Source organism: Aythya marila (assembly GCF_965140915.1).
Source record: "Aythya marila genome assembly, chromosome: 1".
Taxonomy (NCBI): Eukaryota; Metazoa; Chordata; class Aves; order Anseriformes; family Anatidae; genus Aythya; species Aythya marila.
The window spans coordinates 174280831-174298822 of NC_139042.1; the positions used below are offsets into that span (position 1 = coordinate 174280831).

At 34.7% G+C, this 17992-nt stretch overlaps 1 long non-coding RNA gene across 4 annotated transcripts in view; it reads right to left on the reverse strand.

The window, feature by feature from the left end:
• Nucleotides 1–470: 470 nt before the first annotated feature.
• LOC309876317 overlaps nt 471–17992 on the reverse strand; it is a 39533-nt gene continuing 22011 nt past the window's right edge. For all 4 annotated transcript variants that reach the window (XR_014317152.1, XR_014317153.1, XR_014317154.1 and 1 more), the window contains one exon: nt 471–1015. This is a non-coding gene — a long non-coding RNA (uncharacterized lncRNA). The remainder of the gene's footprint in view (nt 1016–17992) is intronic.

The following is a 17992-nucleotide window of genomic DNA, read 5'->3' on the forward strand; positions in this document are numbered from 1 at the left end:
TCATCTGCAAGAAACTGTAATAGTGTTGATAAAATATGATACATTTTTGTAATGTCACAGGCTTTCAAATACTTGGAAGAAAATCCCTGATAACTGATGGAATGTTTTTTTGACATTCAAATATGCATTTTTATACATGGGGTAGTCAATGAGAAATGTTAGCTTAATAAATGGTGGTGCTTGTGGGTGCTTGTTGTGATAGTTTCAGTTGGCTTATTTTCTGTGATATATTGTGGCATTATGTTATTAACATCAATTACAAATCACTGGTAGTTTTAGCTCCATATATTGTTGTACATAAGGATCTCTTCTATAACATATTAGGATGTTCAGCTGTAGAATATAGCACCACTGATGTAGAAGTATACATTTACATGTTTTAATGAAGATGGTACAAGGAGCTCTAAAAAAAATCCATCTCACTCAAAGTGTGAAGGTGCTGAACATTGTTTTTTGAAGGATTGGGTTTTGGGTAGGGAGTGAGTTAAGGAAAAAAAAAAATTACCCTAATAGTAAAAACTTTTCACAAGAACAATCCTTTTTGGTTAAAAGTTCACTCCACAAAATATTTCTTCAGATCAGAGTGTAATTTCCCATAGAAATTAAAGAAATACAGCTGTCTGTATGCTAAATTCTCTCTCCCCACAGAATGTGTATCACAGTTGGTTTAGGTAATCTCCTGGAATTTCCTTTTCTTTTTTATTATTTTCCCAGGGAAAATCAAAAATAAACAAAACAGCAAAACAAGTTTTATGGTTTCTCACTGAAATTTCAGCTTTGCATAGATAGCTAAATTTCTAGCCTCATTCAGTTAACAAATCATCAGAGAAAATACTGCAGAAGCTAGTACTGGCTGCTTTTTCCTGTCACATTTTGTGACTTTTTTGTAGTTTAATCACAATACCACCTCTTTTGTATTCCTTGGCTGAGCCTTATGAAAATTCTGAATCTCAGTTCTCATTGATGCTAATGTTGTAGTCACAGCCATTTCAAGAGACAATGGACTCCAGAGTGCCTAGGGAAAATAATCAGATAATACATGAGAACATTAAAAAAGTTTGTTGTTTTTGTTTTAATTTTTTTAAAGGCAAGCATTACTCTGAGATAATTAAAATAATTCCATGAATTTGAAGCAATTGTGTTGTTACATGATTTAATGTTGCATAATCAAATAGCTTTGTACTGAAATCACCCACTTGATTTTTGTGTGATGAGCCCCATGGCAAAACAGAATCTGCAGTGCAACCTCCTACTTCCCTCCCCCTTCCAAAACAAAAGTACAGAGAATTAGAAGTCCCTAAGAAAAAAATGGCCTAAATAACAGAGAGAGACTGTATCACAATTTACAATTCAGTCATTTTTACTGCAGAAAGGTTCAGCTGAAAGGTAATCCATATAAAATGGGTGTTCTTTGTAATGCATTTCAGATTTTGGGTGATGGAAAGCCTACTATGACATAAGAAGAAACCACACAGTAACAAACATTCATGTGGCAAATCTAACACAGATGTAATCATACAGATAAAGCAGAGGCATTCAGTGAAAAGGCAAAAGGCTAACCTGATACTTCATCATTTAATAATATATATATATAGTTGCAAGAGAGTGGAGAATCAAGATGATAAGCATTGCATATTCTAGTTACAACTGTAGCATTTGTCCTAAAACCATTAGTTCACAAGATGTGCTTCTTGGGATCATTTATATATACCCCCAGCTCTTTCAAATGTATATAGAAACTGAAAAATGCTGTGCCTAGGTTCTTCTAGGAATCTAAATCCAAATGGATGATAGCAGAGACAGTAAAGATTCAGTCTGTCCCTGGAAGGATTTTAACCACAACTCAAGTTGCTTCATAAAGAAATATATTTAATTTTTTCTATGCCAGACTCAGAGTATGAGAACAGATACTGGGTTAATGAAGATTCAATGCAGCAAAATCGAATGTAGGCATCAAGAACTTCCTGTAATCAGATATTAGAAGTTATTGTTTCATTTCTTTTCCCCTTTAGCAGCAGTGAGACAGAAAGAACAGGCAATTACCATACCCCTTTCTAACTGCCTCATACAGGCACAGCTGAGCCCTCACATACACAACATTAATCTCCTTTTTAAAATTAATGAAGACTAATTAGGGAAAACAAGACTCCACAAGGAGGAAAAAAAAAAAGCTTTTGTATAAGGATAACTATAGTAACTGCCACAAAACGCCATTCTGTTGAAGAAGGCCATATACAGTGACTAGCTGTAATATGAACTGATAAATGTTATCTCTTTAGAAGAAGGTTAGATATGTGAATCAAATGTCAGTTTTAACTCTTATTTTAAGTGAGATTAATAGTAACAATAATGGTATGAAGCTGATGGATATTCTGATGTGAGTGAAACCATATGGTGCAAGAACAGAGAAAAAAAAAATTAAGTTTTAAAGAAAATGTTACATTTTAAATATATATATATATTTTAAGATATGTGCTGCTATTATAGGGTGTAAATTCTGAAATGTGGAGATACTGCAGGATAAAGAAAAGAGGCGTGTTTTCTATGAGTATATTGAAGACATTTTTAGGAATAACATGCAACTGTTGCATACCAGTTATGGTATAGACCAAGATTCAGAAATATTCAACTGCTAAAACCTGTCCCTACAGAAAAACATATCAACTAACAAAGGGATGCTGGAGGCTGCTTAACTTCTCTCAAGTAATGCTGAGTCATTGTATTTCAGGCTGATATTCAGGGCAAAATCCTCACCTATAAATCCCTTTTAAATATATTTTTAAGCTCATGTCAATCTTTTATCCCAGTATCTACCATGTAGTTTCTGTGATCTCATCTCATATGCAAAGACAAATGCGAGAGAGAAATTGTTCCCTGTTCATCAAGTAATCTTCCTAGAACTAAGTCTCTGCAAGTGTAGGGACAACACTACCACCACAATATCACCCACATCAGCTCTAAGTGTGTTGTGATTACTCACTATCATTTTATGTATGGCAATCTCTTTCTCCCCATAAATCAGAAATCTGAGCATCAAAACTGGGATCTCTAAATGTTATGTGGGTTTACCAGAGATCAGTCACGTCAGATCAATCTGCTGCATTTGAAGAGATAAGTGAGTATCTAGTGTAGTGAGAGATGGAAAACTGCACTTATGTTTGGCATTTGGCCAGGCATAACATAAAATTTTATATAGAGAATTCTTACTTATACTACAGAAAATTAGGAAAATCGTGAGGTCAGTAAGGAAATGGTTCAAAAGAAGACAAAAATAGTGATGAATGGCAACTACTAGACTGAGTGAAATATTGTGATGAATTTTAAAACAAAACCAACTATGCAGCCCAGGATTCTCTGGGCATCACTCTGTGTCACACAGACAGAGTCAAAAACATCATTACCATGATTTCAGAGGTACAGAATATTTTACAGGAAGAACTGTATGACTTCATTGTATTAAATGTATAGCGTTATTTTACTAAACCTTAACTGAACTGAAGTTTCTTCCATTCTGCTGGAATTAACAGAAGATTGAAACCCTACAAGTTGATTGTGGAATAATATTGAACTACATGTCATGAAGCAAGTTCAATTCTAAAATACATCCAGTTTGCTGCAGATGTGCAACTGCCATTGGCATTTTACCAAAATAAAAATAATAAATAAAATAAAATAAAATAAAACAAAACAAAACAAAACAAAATGAAATAAAAACTTTAAAATTGCTTCTAACCATCTGAGAAGTGAGTTAAATGAATGCAACTTTCCAGGTGAAGCACTGGAAACAATCACATCACAATGATTTTATGAGTGATGTTGTCTAATGTGTCCAGCTCTTTGCATAATAAGCAAATAATAAAAGAAAAGGGAGGACTGCACAGGGATACTCTGCAGTAAGAATGAGATTAAAGGTCATCTAGATATGGTCACTTTGATTTGATTAACTGTTTCTATGCCAAACCTGTTGGACAGAGACTTAAACAAACAAACAAACAACAACAACAAAAACAAACACAACAACCAAACAAAAAAACAACAACAACCCAGGTATCTGAAGCTGCATAATGTTACTTCTGCTGTGCTGTTACTTCAGAGTGTGCTTAATGTTAAAGTTGATGGGAAAAAAAAAAAAAAAAAAAAAAAAGGAAAAAAGAAAAAAGAGGAGGATAAATTTGCTGGTATTAATGAACTGGAGCTAGATCAACAGGAATGCCTTCTGCTGACCTGTGTGCTGACCAGCTGTGTTTATGACACATAGGCATTTGGCCTGGCTTGGCAGAACCTTAAAAACTATACTTCTATAGGAAACTTCTATTTAATCTTAATCATAAAACATTGTGAATAAGTAGAAAAGAATGCCATAATCCCACATAAATTAGAGCAAAGCATGAAGCAAACACACACACACACAAATTAATTACTGTCAGTAATCTCTGTGACTCTCACACAGTCACAGATTTCCTCAGTGACAAGGGGCAATCTTCTCCAGAGAGGCTAGACTGCTTTGTCATCTCTCTCTAAGGACTAGCTCTGATTTTTAACCACATTGGAGATCCTCTGTTCATTTCTTATGTACTGAAATTGATTAAAAGATCCTGCAACAGGAAAGATTACTCAGGAGAGATTGCGGTACCAGAGACCAAGTTCTATTTTTGGTTTAAACATCTAAGAATGGGCTAGGCCCACAGGACATCTATTGTGGTTTCCTAAGGTGCAGCTCTCAGATCTCCTTGTAACTTTACTATTCCATATCTCTTTAGATTATTCCATAATCTTTACTATTCTATATCTCTTAGGGAAAGGGGGTCTTCTTTTATTAAGTTAAAGTGGAAGGGGAATACACAATATTTGCCTTGGGCTGTGAGTAAAAGGAAGGCACTCATTTATAAAGTTCCTCACGGAATTTGGACACTAAAACATTCTGTGTGGGATTAGAGGCATGTATGTTAGCACATGCAAATAAACTGGAATAGGGAAGCATTTACTCAAACTGTGCTGATGGCTGATAGCGCTGCGTGGGAAATATTAGTTGGAAAAAAATTAACTAAATATAAACTGTATAGAAGAACTGAAAGATTAGAGGACTTGCACTGTATTGGATAGGAATGGGATCTTCCTGGAAGGAGATTCACTTGAGGAACTAGTTTTAGTACCAAAAGGTTGCCCAGAGACGTTGCAGATGCCCCATCCCTGGAGGTGTTCAAGACCAGGTTAGATGACGCCCTGAGCAACCTGATCTAGTGGGTGGTGTCCCTGCCTATAGCAGGGGGTTGGAACTAGATGATCCTTGATGTTCCTTCCATCCCAGGCCATTCTAGGATTATAGGATTCTATGGTCCACAGGCACATGGGCTCCCTAAATGTTATCTCATCCTGCCACTGCTGGAGGCACAGCTCTGGGCTAGATGGACGACTGGTCTGACTCAGTGAAGTATTTCTTATGTTCTTACAACAGCTTAATTTTTCATTACGGACTGCAACATGAAGTTTGGGAAGTTGCTAATGAAATCTGCCAGTAAAAGAAAGCTGCCTGCCAATGTAGAGTAAGAATGAGCAAGAGAGACCTGGATAACCTCAAGGATGTGAGCAACAGAAGTATCATCAAATTTATTAATGCAATAATGAAAACCCATGAGTATATTCCTAAGGATTTTTGCTTTAAACTATAGTTGATATATTGGTGATATATTGGTAATAGATAGACAAAAGTAATAGATGACAAAGTAAAAGTTAGGATGTGGCCATGAAAATGGAGAAGCACAGCAAAAGTATCTTCAATGAGCACATTATTTTCATTTTATCTGTACTTTTGGGGGATATTTTTTGACACTCTGGACACTAATTTTCAAGAAGATTTACCCAAATTATACCAGTATTAAGAAAGAGCTTGTAGGTTGCTCAGAGGAACAACATGGATCTTATGAGAGTCCAAAGATATTGCTGAACTACAGTCACAGTGCTCCATAGAAATACTAGCTTTAACCTAGAAAGCCTGCATACTGTCAACAGCCCAACTCCAACAATAAACAGTTCAGTATGGGCTAAGTCACTGTCAAGTTTGCTACCCACATTCAAGCTATTTAATTAAAAACTGCTCACATATCTCTGCTCTTCAAATTGGTCACAACAACAAGAAGAAAGGTAGATATCAGGTTTTGCACAAGGGTGTCATTTATAGTGACAATATAAAGCAGCCTAGTTTGTTTGCTTATTACAAAACTCAATAAAATTAAAATAAAAAAATAGAATTAAAATCAAAAAATAAAAATAATAATAATAATAAAAATAAAAATAAAAATAAAAAATAAAATTAAAATTAAAATTAAAATTAAAATTAAAATTAAAATTAAAATTAAAATTAAAATGGGAGGAAATAAGATCTTAAAAAATACAAAGCAAGCATTGAGAGGAGATCTTGCCATTAGGAGATATTTAATTTACTAGATTACCTCAGAAAAACAAATGGAAGTATCCATGAATATATTCAGCCTGGAAATGAGGAAATTTTTCTAATTAACCAAATGGTGAGATGTTAAAACAGACTTTCAGTCAGAACTGCAGGTCTAAAATCTAACTATTTTTAATATAGGGTTTATCAGATTACAAATTGGATTTAACATTGAGATTATTTGCAGTAACAGTAATCAAAAAAGTTTCATGTACTGTTATGACTGAAAGTATTTATAGATTGCATTACTTACTTTGCTTTTCTTTAAATAAGAAACCAGCTCTCTCCCTTTTATATTAAATGTGAGATTAACCCAAAGCCTTATAGCTAGACAGATCCTTTCATCTTCTCAAGTATTAATCCTTATGATCAAGATTTTGGATGTATACAATAATCTGTTTACTCTTTAAAACTTTGCAAATTACATGGTACAGGTGAAGATTTCCAATAATTACAACTTTATTTCTCATTCAAATTCAAAGGATGGAAGAATGCAGATTTGTATTCATTCCTTTCCAGTCTGTGCATAAACACTTCATTTAAAAAGAAAGAAAGAAAGAAAGAAAGAAAGAAAGAAAGAAAGAAAGAAAGAAAGAAAGAAAGAAAGAAAGAAAGAAAGAAAGAAAGAAAGAAAGAAAGAAAGAAAGAAAGAAAGAAAGAAAGAAAGAAAGAAAAGAAAAGAAAAGAAAAGAAAAAAATATATATATTCTGAAGAGAAGAAAACAGAATAATTCCTTCTTATTTAGAACCAATTCTGATATCTCATTAAGATCACATCTCAGTAGCTCTCCAGATACCACTGTGGTCTTATTCCAGTATAAATATCATGAAAGATATCATATGGATCATGAAACAGAAACCTCTTAAATTTCTCTTAACATGGAAAAGCAGATGCAGAGCATAGGTGTACAAAAGACAGAACTTATGAGTAATCTGCACATTTGAGTAATTTATTTATTGTATGAATAAGTGTTTGAAAGAAAACTACATTCACTGACATAGAAAAGATTAACTAGGAGGAGATGCCAAGCAACATTACTTTTAGGTAGAAGGTCCCTGGAGCTCATGAAAAACTGAAGTGTATGAATTTCACAGGAAGCACATTTCATAACTAGAGAGAAAATTCTGAGATAATGGGAAAAAAATGCATCGTCTACACAAAATATTCATATCTTGTCATAATAGAAGAGAAAGACAAATAACAATGTTCATACTTCCAGAGGAAAATAAAATTTCTTGTTCCCTGCTACAACCTAACTGCAAAAGGAAATTCTAGAATTAATAAATAAATAAATAAATAAATATTTTAAAATATATATATAAAGACTCACCATCTGTCATTGAAAAACTCTTCTCGGCTAGTTTACACAAGATAAATTACTTTAGGCTCTTTCAGATCAGCAATTGACTGTTCTGAACAGTGGATTGATGGATAATGTGGAGGGGACAATGCTATGCTTGCAATAAATGATGTGAAAGAGGTCAAAACAGACAATAAGGAAACCTACTAAAACTGAAATAAACATTGAAGTGCCAGCTTTGAGTTAAAGAAAGCATATATTTATATGCATAAGGATAGATACATTTCCCTCTTGCATGTATTAGTGATTTAATCACTGTGTAGCAGAAAGTCAATATCTCCAATCAACCCTCTCCCCAGGAAAAGGAAATTAAAGTGCTTTTCAGGGTAAAGAAATGTGGTGGTGACAGTTTCTGTTTTTAAACTAGTAAAGACATGAGGACTTTTAGAGAGAAAAATAGAATTCATTTGAAAAACCTGCCATCTGTACTATTCTGGATTTCTTTATATGGATTTTCTTTCTGAGATAAAGTCATCTATACCTTAACAGAGGATCATGTTCTCATTTACAACAGAGCTCCATTACACAGCTCAAAGAACCTTTCCCATTCATTTCTAATCCTGCCTGTGAACAACTCTAGCTGAAACTGGGTGAGAATCAGTCCTAAGAGCATGTACCTAAAGAACAGATAAAGAAAGATAAATAAGAAAGAGCAACAGAGCTTTCTGACGTTAACACCATAACTTAAAAATAACTGTGTTTTTGTTTTGCTTTATTTGAAGCAAAATACAAAGAGCTATAATGCTTTTTCTATTCTCCTGTTCTCTATGGAACATGAAAAAAATGCCTGCATTGCTGGGTTTTATAAGCTCTAAAAATAAACTGGAAGAAAAAGTCATTAATTGAGGTAGGAAAGAAGAATAACAGACTGGGAGTCTGGCCTTTGGGATTCATTAGTCTCTGCTTCTGTATCAAACATCTAGGGAGTAAGAAAGTATCTTTAGATAACATTTCACAAACTAATTTTGTCTTTGAGCTGTGCATTTCATCCAGCTGAGTAAATATTATTTGCAGCCAACCAACTAAGTCATTACATTAGCTATAGTGAAATTGCTGATTTTGAGCACTTAGAGTGAAGAAGGTCAATAGCAACAGAATGAATTAATAGGCATGTGGCTTTTACAAAGTTCCACAAAGTTTAGCCTCCCCTCATTTGAAAATAATGCTTGGTTTGAATCTAGAGTCTTCAAAGGCAAGGTAAATCTTGCCTTGGGTTGCTGTGACAACCTTAACACAGTTTCTGTGAGCAGCCTGAAATTGTATCTGAGAATACTGTACAACTGCAAACTCCCTGCCGGACTTAAGGGTAAAGGGAGAATTAAAGGAGAGGATTATTTTATGGCTTTTATAGTCTCTGCAAAGAGAATTTGGCAGGTTTATGAACAGCAAAAAAATAGAATTTAACTTCCGTTGGTTTGGGTTTATTGATTTTTATTTTTATTTTTTTTTTTCTGGTATTACAGGCTCAGGGTCTCCATTACCCTGGAAGGTTATTGAAACATTGAAACACTAGGACATCAAACCGGTAAACTCTACAGTTTGCCCTGGAGGCTCAGCTTAGCTATAGCAATGCCTGGCTCCATTTAATGCAAAATAACTCTATTTTCTTCATAAGGAAATTAAAACTTATGAAGGAAGAGAAGCAGAGCAGAGGGGAAGAAAAGTGGAGTCCAGATTTAACTGAGATATTTACCCTGGTCAAGAAGATAGGAAATATTACTGAGACATCCCTGTTCAAGAAACTTGAGGGTATATCTGTTCATCATTACAATTATTATTTCAATTTCAAGGCCAGGAAAATCAGAAGAAAGGACATATCTAATATCTGTTCTGTGACTCTGTTTTTACTGAAGGATTAATACGCCTAAACATCTGAGTTCTCTGGCATGTCAGACAAAATCCTTAGATAAACTTATTGTTAGTAATACTAACAATTCCAGAAGAAATTATACAAAGAGAAGTAATTAAGTCATATTCTGTGTATCATGAAGATGCAACAGTGGGCTGAGATTTTCTTAAGTATATAAAATAGAATTCTTCATAAATCACTTTTCAAAACAACTTTGGTATTTGGAAAGTCTGTTCTTCAGAGAAGCTAAACACACAGACTTTACTTTGAGTAGATGACTGTGTCATGAATTGATATTTTGAATGTAGTTAGCCTTTTTTTTTTTTTAATCAACATTGTTTATTTCAATTAAATTTGGATTAAAACCAGGAATAATGATAACAACAACAACAACAATAATAATAATTGAATACATTGTCTACAGAAAACACTCATATTTGTCATAATAGAGTAGAAAGACAAAACAAAACAAACAAACAAAACCAAACAAAAACAATGTTTATAGAAGAATTTTAGACGTCCCCAACAAATCTGTTCCAAAGTTTTCATGGGTCTGAGTTTACCCCACTGCCCTCTCACACACAGCACACACTGAAGTGCACTTTTGAATGAAAGAGCTAAATAATAAGATCATCATCAAAAGAGCTGATGTAAAATGAACATTGCTGAATAATCACAGAAAAGAAAAAGTAATATCGTATATTGTATATTGTAACAGAATCGTAAGCTTAAAATTGCAGTCCTCTAACTAGGGAACAGAAAACTTGCCATTCACCTTGTGTCTAATAAAAGTCAGATAATCCTTGACCAGATTTCTTATCCTTTTTCATATTGGTTTATTTTACTTCATATATATTCAATGAATATAAAGATAGAATCATTAAACTGTGCAAGACCAGATATGTTCACACATTTCAGTTCTTCAGAAATGTAGGGCTTGGGATTTACTTCTGGATAAATTAAGTATATTAAAAGGAGTAAATGAATTAGCAAGATTAACTTTGTTTATGAAAGACACTGTCACACATTTCATACATATATAGACAGCGCTAGATTAATGTTGCAGGCTTATGATCTCCAGAAATTTGTACTGAATTTCAGTCTCCTGATGGCAATTTCTTGTAATAATAGGGACTATGGGTCTTCAGAAGAATTGTCAAGATAATAAGCTTTATTTCAATGAATAGCTGTTCTGCTCAGGGGAAAAATAATTAAATAAATAAATCCTGAACTGTTCTACAAACTTAAAAAAGGTACTCTATAGAAAATATTTTCAAATTCCAATGTCACAAACAGCAGAAAGCAAATTTTTGTGGGGGTTATTTAAAGTATATTTAGAATTACTTTTGTACTTTTGTATTAAATGCATTTTAATGAAAGTAAATTATATTTTTTCTTTATAGAAGCTAAATAGCAAAGATCAAAATCTCTGTGGAAGAGAAAAAAGTCTGTCCTGAGAGGACATGATTTCATATGATCCTGAGATGTTCCATCAGACAGCTGTCTCACCGGGGATCACGTGTAACTCCTTTTGTCCATAGTTTTTAGAACACTGGGTATTAAGCACTCTCCTTCTATTTTCCCTCAAAGCTTCTGTGCCGGCTGCAGATATGTGAGGGATGAATCAGAAAGGAGGAAGCTGGGAGAGAAGCTACTTCTGTTTCTGGCTCATTGTGATATAAATAGTGTCCAGAGCCTGGTGCTCTGCCAGCAGTAGGAGCAAAGGAAGTTTTCTCCTCCCCTGTGCAAATAATGCTTTTATCTCAGTAATTCACAGATGGTCTATTAGTATTGAGGGAGTATTACCTTATAGGAGAACCCTGTCTTCAAAGAGCAGATCTATCCAGGTCTTTGTTCAGCAAGGCGCCTAGTCACATTCCTGACTTAAACACATAGGTGACATAATTATTCAATTCTATCAGTAAGTGACAGCAATAAACTCACACAGCAAGGCCAAGGTGAGTCTGATAACCTCTGGATTATGAATGTCAAACTGTGACCATGTGCTCTGCTGTCAGCATGAAAACATTGGGAAACAACAATCCAGCAACTTGATAGCTTCAGGGAAGGAAGCTTAGTCTGAGTGCCTGCTTATTCAGCCTGTATTATGTCTGGCTAATGTGTCATATGTGGTCTTGATCAAAAGCCAGCAACATACCATTTGCTTAGCAGAACTGTTGGCTAACACTCGCTTTTTTCCTGTGGTGAGTGGTGTGGTGTGTGAAAATTGTGAAAGGAGGATTTTACTATTTCTATGATGTCATTGAAGGCAGAGAGGAACTGGCTGAAGCAGAAATGCAAAAGACATCCTACCAAGAAGGTGACTCTGAGGAAGAACTGAATACTCCAGGATAAGTCATGAATATCAGAAGAAACAAAAAACTGTCTCTGCACCCCATTTTCAATTAAAGCAAGATAAAAGCTGAGACAATCTGAAGTCAGCATTCAGAAAATAGGGGATGTTGTTTGGGTTGAAATTACACCTCTAATGGTAAGACAAGCACTGAGGATCTTAGCCAAGCTAGTAGGAGTATTAGAAAGAAGACAATGAACTTCCAAGGGTTCAGAAAAGTTGTTGAGGTTTCCCTTGGGATAAGATTGTTACTGAGTAAGAGAGGAAATCATATAATTTTAAGTTATAGGATTTATTTGCACTTAAGATTTTCTGCATATTTTTCTTTATTTCATTCATGAAGTTTCATTGCTATAGTCTTAACATACTTTATGTGTAAATGGAAATAATTAAATAGATAATAAGGAAATAATTCAACTAGCTAAAAATTACTACTCCTATTTTAAGAATTGGCAGAGCAGATTCCAAAGGTTGTTCTGAAACAGAAATCTTTTAACCATATCACCCATGAAGACAGCCTTACTGCTTCACATGAAGTGCCATTTCCTAGTTCCCCTATCAAATGGTTACCAAGGCTTTTTTAATTGTATCTGCTGTTTGAAACCAGGGAGTATACCACTTGAATGGAAGTGGAAGAAAAGCAGAATAAAAAATAAAGTTACCTATGATCTTTAAACTGCTGCTTATAATTAATTTATATTTAGCAAAAGAGTACCCATCTATAAAATGCACACATATAGTGTTTAGATTAAGATATTATCTTCTTTTTGTTTATTGCAAGCACTTCAAACAGTCTTGCCCTGCTAAGGGCTGCTCTGATGCAAACAGGCCCAAGTATATGACAGGCTTGCACAGTTGGAAGCTGAGCTGCATTAGAGACGTGAAAGGCTGTATAGGCTTGATTAAGAATTTCTCAATAAAACATTAAGTCAGAAAATGCTGTTGCATGAAACAATCAAATATGATTTTATTATTATTATTATTTATTTATTTATTTATTTATTTTGGTAATACATGAGATTTCTCCATCTGAAGCAAAGGAAAACTTCACAGTGGAAGAGTATAAGTGAAGAAAAATTCACACCTGAACAATCAGAGCTCTTATCTGGGCTGTGAGTGTTTGATGTTTACAGCTCTTTTATGCATGATTTAAACTAAGAGGCTTTAGTTGAATCCCCAGCTAAAAACTAATTTCTCAGCTGAACTTGCTAGAGATTTCATATACTTCCAAACTTACCTACACTTATTCTTGCACACAATCTCTATACCACAAATACCACAATGAATTCTGAACTATAAGTGATTACTAGTGGTTATTTATATCAGTGTTTCTAGGACAATGTATTATAAACTGGAATCATTTTCCTTAGACAGAAAAGCCAATGGCACTGTACAAGTCATAGCTTAATCGTTTGATATGCTTTACCCATCTTATTCTTGCAGCAAATCCCAGTTGGATTATATGGTCAGCTGTTTGCCCTTCTTTCCTCTCTTGCTTGAAATGTATTCCTAGATGCTATAATTTCCTGAGAACTGCACTTCTGAGAAATGTTAAACAATATCATCTGAGAAAACAATAAACACCATCTACTCCAAAGCCTTTTCTGTTAGCACAGTTTCCTCTGTCCTCCTTCCCAAGGAATGCTCATGGCAGGACACAGCTCCCCATCAAATTTTCTTCAGCAATAAAGTTAATTAAAAAGCTAGCTATATCTCCTAGAGTTTGTCAGCTTTTTCCTGAGCTAACCCTATTTGTAAGACTATGCCATAGAACAGATCTGTGAAGCAATTCTCTTAAAACAAATAAAGGATTTTCCATTCTGAGAATACGAAGCCATCATACCACACAAACATAATGATTTTGAATTTAAATCATAGAATCATTGAATGATTTGGGTTAGAAGGGACATTAAAAGATTGTCTAATAACAGCTGTTTGCTGGAAAAACCTGGATGAAGTCATGTAAGTACACCATCATTCTGGTTCAGGGATTATTTCACCATTTTATATATGCTTATTGAACTATTTATAGATAAGTATAGACCTTTAAAATTATCTATATACACAGAGTACAGATGTGTAGGTTTTTGTATATATTACCCCACTACAGAACCATTAATTATCTTTTTTATTGTTATTATTGTTTTTTGTTTTAACAGGGTATCTACTTAGTGCTACAGATGTCAGTGAGGAATCAGAGCAATACTGATACAGATAAATTAAACACTGCATCACTGCTGTCTCATCTATTCTATGAAATGGGAAGCCTAGTGTTACCTGTAAGCATACTCACTCATTTCTGTAATATACAGTAAACCTCCTAATGTCTCGCTTCCTCTTTAGCATTTGTCTCACTTCCTCTTTAGCATTCTCCTCTGTTATGGATAGAATTAAAGGAGCTTGCCACCTCATTAATAGTTTCTAATTCACAGTGACTTATACTTGGATTAATTTTTAGGCTTTTACTATTTTTTTCATACTTGTCTATTTTTAAAATTGAGCAAGCATGGTAGTTGGTCCACTTCACATGAAAGCAACAGTTTTTTTTAGCTCAAGTGATACTTTGTTTCCTTTTTGCCTACTGTGTGATAGTAAAAGATTACAATGGCAATTTTCTAGAATATTCAATGCAAAAAAAGGAAAATTAATGTAGTTAATTTTAGGTGGCAATCTTGATGATACAAGTAGAAGACTTCAGCAAGTTTCAAGTTTTCAGCCATGGCACCATAAATTAGAGCTATAATTGCTAGAGCTATAACCCTTTCAAAGAAAGCAGATAAATATGGCCTGTTTAGAATCAGATTATGATTTTCTCATTGTATTAGTCCACTGTTAATCTTTTCTGAGAGCAATAGTCACGATTATGATTTACAAATTGCTTTGAATGTTTAGTAGAATATGCTGAACAAGATAAATTGTTTAGAGTTGTTTTCAACAAAAAGCTTATTCCTTTCTTTCATAACTAATTTAAAACAAAATAAGTTATAGAATTTAGTAATATTTGGAGATAAATGCCTTATTTAGCATAATAGGAAAAATGGTATATTTAAGCAGGTTTCCATTCTTAGGAAGTAAATACATACAGCCTATCGATTTGTTAAGTTCTATTGAATACTTTCTTAAATATCACTCTTTCAGATTTATGAGCTTTTTATTTATTTATTTGCTGTGAAAGAGATATTAAATGACCATTATGCTTTGCCCAATGTTAGCAAGACAAGACTAGATAAGTGGCAAGTTCAGGGCACCACACTTTTAATAAAAACGTGAATAAAAGGAGAAAGTCTAGAAATGTGCAACAACAGAAATCAAATTCTGGAAAGTAGGAAAGAATGAGAGATTGGGGATTATTTTTCACAGCAACAAAAATCTGACTGGCTTCAAATGTATGAATACTTTTTAAAAAAAATAAAATACATAAAAGGCTGTTCCAAAGATTATAGTAATTTGTTCTCTGTGTTCGTCTTGCACAGAAGAAGAAGTAATGGTCTGAAATTGTAAAAGAGGAAATTTAAACCTCAGAGGAAAACCAGGGAGAGTTGGGAGCTGGGAGCAGGGAGTTGGGAGTAGGTTTACTAAGGTGGTCATTGCACTTCCTAAAGTTGTCTTCAGGACCTGGCAAACACCTGTCAAGAAAGGTGTTGGAGTCATTGAGCCTCTTGCAAGAAAAAGAACAATGGACTATATGATATTTCAGGGTCACATGAAATTAATCTTATACTTGGCTCATGTTAACTGCACAGCACAATCTAACCAACTTCTTAGCAATAGTAAAGTCACAGTGATACAGACTTTACCAAATCTTTACTTAGCAAGGCTTGTGACTTTATAGCACTTGCTGTACCCAAGTCCTTTTTCCATTTGCCAGCACATGCTGCTGCCTCTTCCTATTTTTATTTGTGGTTGCTAATTTCAGATGGTACAGGTTACAATTGTCTCTGAGTTTCTGAGAAGGCCAACTCAAACAGTACTGATCTCATCAATAGCTATTGTATCTAATCTTACACTTATAGAGATTGATAGCTACAATTTGCAATTTCTGAATCTAAGTATACCTGCTACTACATGTACCCTTAGAAAATTATCCTGCCATAATTCTTAAGGCACCACCACTCATAGACAATAACTGTTCTAAAGCAAATATTTCTGTCCCATACACCCTATCCCTCTCCCCACAGTTCCTAAAGAAAACAAACAAAAAGCTGAATTACATCACCAAAAATGTTTTGATCTCTAGAGGCTCAGCTTTGCTTGCTTAAGCAAATTTCCCCTCTTCTTGTTGCCATTAAGAATTGCCTTTCAGCTCATTCTGTCCTCTTACATGGCTCCCAAGTTCCTCAATAAGCAGGATGTGATGGTGCCTAACAATCACGGAATCATAGAATGGCCTGGGTTGGAAGGGATCTCAAAGACCATCCAGTTCCAACCCCCCTGCCATGGGAAGGGACACCTTCCACCAGACCAGGTTGCCCAGGGCCTCTTCCAACCTGGCCTCGAACACCTCCAGGGATGGGGCATCCACAGCTTCTCTGTTAAGAAGAAGGTTGCTTCCACTGCAACCTGTTACAGTGCCTCACCATTCTCTGAGTGAAGAATTTCCTCCTAAAATCAAACCTAAATCTCCCCTCTTTTAGTTTAAAACCATCCCACCTTGTCCTGTCATTGTTTATCCGAGGAAAAAGTTATTCTCCATTTTTTTATAAGCCCCCTTTAAGTGTTGAAAAGCTGCAATAAAGTCAACCTGGAGACTTCTCTTCTCCAGGCTGAACATCCCCAACTCTCTCAGCCTCATAGGAGAGGTGCTCCAGCTCTCTGATCATCTTTGTGCCTTCCTCTAGACCCATAACCCTCCTCTGAACAATTGGCTATCCTGAAGGCTGCTTAAACTGTGGTTGGCATGTAGTTAACACACTTTTTGGCCTAGGTTAAAACAATATCTTTAGAAAATGTCTCCATCTCTCAGGTCTAGTATTTGCCTTTCAGTCTTTCTGTTGAAACTGTGGACTGGCAGAGCCATATACATTTCATGATGTCAGGGGAGAACTAAACAAAGAGAACCAATTTGTTCCTCCTGCTCAGATTAAACCAAACAAAATTTCTCTTCAAGTACCTGAATGATACTACAAGAAACTAAGATGATATTCAAACAGAAATATAATCATTTTTTTTTCTTATGCTAATCTACATATTTTGCAGTGAATAAACTAAAAAGCAATACCAGAAACCAAGACTAAACCCCAACATTTACCTCTTCCAGCTAGTTGTTTTAACCACTGCCATGTCTCTTTTGCTCTTCAGGAAACACAAGTTGTTTCCGCACAGGAGCACAAATTCAGCATTAAGTAGGTGGTGAAGGAGAGAGGAGGAGAATTGTCTCCCAGTCAAACCAGCCTAAGTCTAATCATAACTTAATTTTCCTGTAGGTATAGACTAAGATCAATGAATTAATGCCTTCAGTTTCCTGAGTGAGAACTACAACCAGAATATAGGAAACTTAAGAGGTAGAAAATGCATTCTCTGTAGAATTTCTTCAGAATAAAAATTACATGAAATCCAGTTCTTCCAGTTATAATACCTCCCTGAAAGAGAAAGGTCCAGGATGGAAAACGTAATTGAAAAGGGCTAATTTTAATTCCTAATGCTAAAGAAGAGGCATAATTTATGATATTTTATTATTTTTCTTTATTATGAAATAGTTTTCCCCCTTAAGAAAAGCCTTGAACAAAGGCATTCTATTGCCTGAGGCTATCGCTTTCCAGATTCAAGGGAGTCACAAGGAACATTTGCCTTTTCCATGATAGATTTTTTTATATATCCTGCAAATATTGCAATATTTCCATGAATGAAAGTAATGATACACAAGCAATGAAACTACTTTGTCCACAGGTCATGAAGGAAAATAAAGGGAATAAAATGGAACCACAGTGGAAGAAGGAGAGGTATGGTGTTTAAGTAACAGGAAAATCTTCACGTCATGCTTT